This window comes from Lasioglossum baleicum, chromosome 1 (genome assembly GCF_051020765.1).
Source record: "Lasioglossum baleicum chromosome 1, iyLasBale1, whole genome shotgun sequence".
NCBI lineage: Eukaryota > Metazoa > Arthropoda > Insecta > Hymenoptera > Halictidae > Lasioglossum > Lasioglossum baleicum.
In genome coordinates, this window is record NC_134929.1 from 3,471,436 (window position 1) to 3,478,928 (window position 7,493).

A 7,493-nucleotide genomic window follows, 5' to 3' on the forward strand; every position below is an offset into this window, starting at 1 on the left:
TATATATGTATATCTTTGTCGTTAATATACTATTAATAATATGTGTTTCGTTGGCGAATTGTCGCCGGGCTGATTCAAGTTTAGCTCGACTTGATCAACCTAAGGATAGCCGTTCTATCCTTGAAAAAGGACCGGAGTGAATGGGTGCCAGAAATGTGGTCGAATCCTTCGTTTGAAGGGCAGAACTCCACTTTATTTTAACGCTCGCGTCGCGATCCGTTAATGTGTACAAAAGTCGGCGTGAAAATGCACGCGCGAGCGATTCCGTTCGAAACTGATCACGAGGTAGTATTTGAGACGGACTGTTGGTCGAAAACAGCGTTACAACGTGACGGCGATCGAGTTGATTTTGAAGACGGTTCTCGAATGGGCAGGTGCCCATTGTGCCAGGTGCTGTCGACTTTGTTTTTATTTCTCAGATGTATCGATTTGATGATCGATCGCTCGCCGTCACGATTACGTAACAGTTGAGCGACGCATGCGTGACTTGGCAGCGCGTCGTTATTGGCCGACTCGTACCAAGCAGCATACGCGCCCGGGTATTGTGATTCCGAAACATACCGCCCGCCTCGGATCTGTTGATCCGATGACCGTACAATTATTGACGAACTTCAGCGTGCGGCGCGAGGTTGTGGATGCCGAGTTCAACGCCTTTAATCTTAACCTATCGCGAGGTCTTAACCTACTATATACACGAACAGTATCTTAGTGTACTATATACAATGCATGTTGCCTATATACTACAATATACAATCATGGCAAGTGACCGCCCCCCATGAGGCCTACGAGAACCCGTCTGAATTCTCTTGGTTGCCGCCCGCCAAGGAATTCAGTTCTGCTTGCGCAGTATTTATGTCGACCGGGAGAAAGCATAATTGAGTGATCGGTCGCTTATACTCTCCGTGAGCCGTTCTGACGGTAACGACAAGCGAGACACCATCGTGGCCGGGATGGCAGCGCAGTATGCGACCTACTTCCCATTAACTGGGTGGCGCGAGCGAATTTTTTATGATGACTATCCGCCCGGGTTTTGCGAGATTTGTGGAAACGCGCCATTTTCGGTTGTTGTTGGAGACTGTGTAAATAGTCTGTTGACCATGCTTGCCAAAAACTTTCCGACAACTGGCGCAAGAGTTGCCATCATGACATTTGATGTTCTCGGACATCCAACAACGTCGGAGCGGGAACCGCATTGAGCGCAGATCCTATTAAACGGTGACCCGGCGGAATGGCCGAATAGTCATGGACATGATCGGACGCGGGAGCGAAGGGGCGCGAATTTAAACACGCGTCGATTTTCGTGGCAACCAAATGATTTTCGCACTCCTTTTCCGCGGGAGTAAGGTGTGTTTGCGCGGGGAGCTCTTCATTCTCCCAAGATTCACGCACCGCGATGTCTAATGCATCGGAGGTTATGGTGTGGAGTATGTGGACATTGCGAAGTGGTTGCGAGGGTGAATTAGGAAGGGGACCGGATAGGATCCAACCAAGAGTGGTGTTCTGCGCTACCGGTTCATTGGAATCGCCCTTTCTTACACCGTCGAGTAATAGCGATCCGTACACGTCAGCTCCAATAATCATTTCGATCGGGTCTTGACTAAAAGGTGTGTCGTCCGCAAGATCGAGACCCTGAATGTGCTCTAAATTGAAATTACCGGTGACGCGATGTGGCAGGTAATTCGACAAAGATTTAACGATCAATGCGTTAGTGGAATTTGCGAAATCTGTTCTGCGGGTGGATGCGATTGTCAATTTTGTCGCCGCTGTACACCGTGTCTCACCATTACCGACGCCGGTGATTGAGATGGAGACGCGAGATCGCGGAGTTCGTAGCCGCTGAGCGAGATTTTCGGTAATTATCGATATGACGGATCCTTGATCGAGGAGAGCGCGAACGCGTTGCGTACGATTCGAACTGGAATGTACGTCGATTCGAGCGGTTGCGAGAAGAATATGAGCCGAAAGTGCGGTCGTTTGTAACACGGAGTGCGATGGTATCCGAATAGCGTTTGCATCCGACGTGGTACTCGCGAGACATGCCTCGCGCTCTGTTTCCGATTTCACCGCGTTGTCAAAGTGAAGCAAGGTGTGGTGTCGCTTTTTACAAGTGTGACACGTATAAGAGCTTGGACAAGATCGAATATTATGTTTCGTGCTCAGGCAGTTAATGCAACGACTTCCTTGCTTTACATACTCGAAACGTTGTGATACGGTTTTGTCCCGAAAGGTCTTGCATCGGTGCAGGGGGTGATCCGCTTTGCACAGTGGACAACTTCGATCTGTCTGTGTCGTTGTGTGAGACTGAGCAGATTGCGTAGGACCTGATCTTGATGTGGATGAACGCGCGGACGGGATGCTGGCCTGCGAGGTGGTCCGCGACAACGCTTCGAGAGACCGAATTCGCGATTCAAGAAAATCGTCGAGTTTTTGAAATGTGGGAAACTCCGTCGACGTTCCCAATTCAAATTCCCAATCGCGACGCGACGTTTCATCGAGACAATTGACTACGAGACAGACGAGCAGTTCATCCCACGATTGTCGCCGGGCTGATTCAAGTTTAGCTCGACTTGATCAACCTAAGGATAGCCGTTCTATCCTTGAAAAAGGACCGGAGTGAATGGGTGCCAGAAATGTGGTCGAATCCTTCGTTTGAAGGGCAGAACTCCACTTTATTTTAACGCTCGCGTCGTGATCCGTTAATGTGTACAAAAGTCGGCGTGAAAATGCACGCGCGAGCGATTCCGTTCGAAACTGATCACGAGGTAGTATTTGAGACGGACTGTTGGTCGAAAACAGCGTTACAACGTGACGGCGATCGAGTTGATTTCGAAGACGGTTCTCGAATGGGCAGGTGCCCCTGTCGACTTTGTTTTTATTTCTCAGATGTATCGATTTGATGATCGATCGCTCGCCGTCACGATTACGTAACAGTTGAGCGACGCATGCGTGACTTGGCAGCGCGTCGTTATTGGCCGACTCGTACCAAGCAGCATACGCGCCCGGGTATTTTGATTCCGAAACAATATGCTTTATTAAAAAATCTAGTTTGATTTTTAACTAAAAAAGTTTTATAACACAAGCTTATCTCTTCTAATAATAATATGATTTGATACGATTTGAGCCTTTATAAGTCTAAAAAGTAATAATGTGAGAATGTAGGTTCGCATGGCTCAGCGAGATAGCGCATCATCAAGTAAACTGTAAGTCCCGAGTTCGAATCCCGTCCACTCCATAAAAATTTCTTAATTGTAATTAAGGTCTTTTCGAAGACCAGGCGGCATATTCCCTCAAGCAGTGCATAGAAAGTATATACATACACCATAGTTTTTAGTTTTTGTCTTTTTTTTTAATTGAAGATTTTATTGAATGTTATTTACATATTCAATTTATATTTTTAAAATATTGGATTTACATTTTTTAAATATTTACTTTATATATTTTAAATATCTACTTTATATCTCTTGAATATTTATTTTACATTTTTTAAATATCTCGTTTATATTCTCTGAATATTTAGCTTATATTTTTTAAATATGTAGTTTATATTCTCTGAATATTTAGCTTATATTTTTTAAATATGTAGTTTATATTCTCTGAATATTTAGCTTATATTTTTTAAACATTCAATTCATATTTCTTGTATATGTATACAATATTCAGATCCAATATTTTTCTCATATTAAAAAATGTGGCTTAAAAAATATTTTTTCAATATTTGAAAAAAATATTTATACAATATTTTTGTGCTACTAGGGCTGTATCATTTACTTGCTTCGATACGTTGATACAGGTGGTTCCATTGAACACTAGTAACCAGTCGTTACGGACAGTTGCACCGAAGGCCACGTTAACCAGTAGCGGTTAGAGGTTGCTAATCCCTGCAACCGCTATGGTGGGCGGCAATCAGTCGAAGAAAACCGTAGCTATTCCAGCATCTGCGTTGAGCCAATTAGCATTCGGACAGGCAGTTCTCTCGATCAACTCGAACGTGGGAAATATCGTAGTTCTACCAGCTCAGTGCATCCAGCAACAGGTTCGGTATATTTCAGACAGAAAGAAAATTCTACCGGTACGAGAAGTAATTCCTAATTCCTAATACAGACATCGGACGACGCGAAGATCAAGTCCAAGCAAGCTATGCCCAGTCTTCTGGGCAGTACGCAGAACTTGGAAGCTTCGACAGGATATTTATATACCCGTTATAGAAAACAAGGGCTTCCAGAGATCCTACACCAGCGTCGAGCCCAACGGCATCAAGCCGAGAAAACCGTGTAATTGTACCAAGTCGCAGTGTCTTAAACTGTGAGTATACATATGTAATTGAACTGTCGTTGTTCAATTTTGTCAACTGTACACCTGTTATTATTCTAACTCGTCTTCCAAAAATTAAACGTCGACTCTCCGCTGTTTTGTTATGCGAATTGACAATTAAGAATCAATCCTGACGGATTATGTGAATGTGTTTTACAATAGATACTGCGACTGCTTCGCAAACGGGGAGTTCTGCCACATGTGCAACTGTATACCAATTGCTCCAACAATCTCGGGAACGGGGAGGACAGACAGCGAGCCATCAAGTCCTGCTTGGAACGCAACCCGAACGCGTGTCGCCCGAAGGTCGCGAGACCGGCGACGACATCCGTAGACACAATAAGGGCTGTAATTGCAAGCATAGCGGATGTTTAAAAAATTATTGCGGATGCTACGAGGTGTGTACCGTTTATTCATAGACGCAGGACATTTTTATGAATTTTCTAAACGACTATTTCAGGCCAAGATTCCTTGTTAAGCCAATTGTAAGGGTATCGCAACGTGGAGGAGCCGGATTTAGAAAAGAAATCTCTGAAGGATCTTGCAGAAGCGGCTGAAGTTAGGACAACGCAGCTGACATTAAACAAGGCGAGGTTACAGATGTCCGAAATGGCCTTCAGACCGCCAACTATATCTAACACGGGCGCAAGGTATGCTTCTTCAATTATAATAGCAAGTTATTGATTTTATATATTTGATACATTCTTCTTCGCAGACAACCCTTCAACTTCCTGACCGACAAAGTAGTCGAGATAACGTGCCAGTGTCTAATGGCTTAAGCCGACGAAGCGGAGCGTGACATGTTCGATGATGATACGTCTCAAAGATTGATAATCGAAGAGAATCGGTGTCTGAAGGAAATCATCGAATCGACTCACAAAGCCGAAGCTAGCTAGCAGTTACATTTCCAAGAGTTTACGGTTCCTTCGAATGTATTCGAAAGCAAGAAACTCGGACGCACTGGTTATATTATTGGTACTTCTTGATTTAATCGTTTGGCAGGGAACTTGCGGATGTATTGAAATTGTTGTAAACCCAAGATAATGGTAACAATGCTGATGCACAGTGCATTCGACCGGCTGTAATTAATCTACGATTTTACTTGTAATTAGAATGCGGATCTTTACGGCTTCTGAGATGTTTATGAAATTCTACCAAGGCTGCTGGCACTTAAAAGTCGTCTCGGAACGACTGCAACTTGTATAAGCTTCCACAAACTACTTCGCAAGCTTATCCAATGCTTTCTTATTAAGTAACAGTTTGCATAATTGCATAAAGAAGGAACAAATTGAAAATGGCATGGTTGAATGTACCCAGACAGCACAAATCCTTGATTCTGTCCAGGCCACATCTTGCCACATGTCGTCGTCGCCACAATGCGGGCCGATCGTGCCTGGTTTAACGATCGGGCCGTTGTAAGAGGGCAGCATAGCCGCACTAACTCTTCCTTTTTACTTATTTTGTACACATTCAAGGCGGGAAAATTAAATGATAGATTTTATTTATTGTAGTATTCCTAGACTGTTTGTGTGTATTAGACTTCCTAGACTTTATGCAACATAAAAATTTTCTGCATCGATTGCAAGAGATAGAAACTAAATTGAATGTTACTTCTTCCCTCTTAACGGGTCTTTATGCAAAAAAAATTCTCGTCGTATAAGGGAAAAGAAAATTTATATTTTTTTATTTTTTAGTACGCCGCATGGGGAGTTGGTGAAGACATAGGGATTGTGATAGGGACAATGACACAAGGAATAATAAATATTATAATTTTTTATTATTATAATATGCTTTATTATTGGAAATTACAAAAATTTACAATCTTTACATGGACCTAAATCTACAGAGTGAGTCACCTAACGTTTGCACCTCAAATATCTTTGTTGTTTCGAAAAATACGTAAAATATGGTAAAGACAAAGTTGAATGGTACAATGGGGCTGACACGATGCTAAAAAAATTTTGTTTTTATGTCATTTTTTTAGAGATATCAAGGTCATCTTGACTTTTTTAAATGGAGTGAGGTATTTTTTAATACATCAATCGATGCAGCTGGACATTCGTTATCCAGAAAAAGTTATCTGGAAAAAGCTGCGAAAAAATTCCATCGGTATTAGATGGAATCTTGATCAGTAATGAAACTGACAATAGCAGCAGTGTGAAAGTGATATACATTAAGTATTTGTTTGCATGTCACTATCAATAGTTGTTACTTATTTGAACGCCCGTTATCAGAACGCCTATATTTTCCTACGATTTTATTGTATATTATTGTACTAGTATATTTGTACTATTATACAGGGTGTTTACCTACAGGTGGGAGAAAATTTAAGGGGTGGTTCTCGAAGATAATATAAGACGAAAATGAAGAATAAAAAAATTGCGATTTCGGCTTCGTTATTTAGTTATTAACAATTAAAAATCCGCCTAAAATGCTGCAACACTTCTAACAATAGTATACGTTGCGTACGTCAGACAGGCGCGCGACAGTCTCGTATCAAGTGACAAACGCATGCATACCTTGGTTCTCAGTTGGGGCCCCAGCGAGGTGAAAATGTTTAAAAAAAACCGGTGGACGACATTGAACCTACCTACTCGTTAAAATCCACAAGGGCATTTTTAATATCCGCCCTATGGAATTATCGAGTAGAAGGGGTCAATGCCCTTTCACTTTTAAATTCTTCTCACACATATCCACAAATCCTTATCCTGCACTATAATTGTTCATAACACCGTACCTAATATACTGGAATAAACGCTCTAGCACTATTTACAATATCATACACACGCACTACGAGTTTACAGAGCCATGCGATTTCTGCGAACGGAAATCTTCAATGCGTGCAAGAAGAATCGTCCGTACAAGCTAGTATCCGTATGCACACTGATTCAAGACAGCTAATGTGGTCAATGCACACACATGAGATATTTCGCGGTCACAGACAGAATGAGAAAGAATTACGAAATTCGTGAAAACAGGATAGACAATGTATTGGTATAGCAACGCGCGATGTTTGGGCGGTAGTTTGCTGTAGATCTTCATTTGTTTTATCGATCTGGCATCGACCTCATCAGCTGTCTCGAATCAGTGTGCATACGGATGCTAGCTTGTACGGACGATTCTTCTCGCACGCGTCGGAGATATCCGTTTGCAGAAATCACACACGACCTCAAGATGTCCGT

The 7,493-nt window shown here is 42.5% G+C and overlaps 1 pseudogene; it reads left to right on the top strand.

The window, feature by feature from the left end:
* Positions 1–5,888, top strand: part of LOC143210814 (protein lin-54 homolog) — a 35,181-nt pseudogene extending 29,293 nt beyond the window's left edge.
* Positions 5,889–7,493: the final 1,605 nt, after the last annotated feature.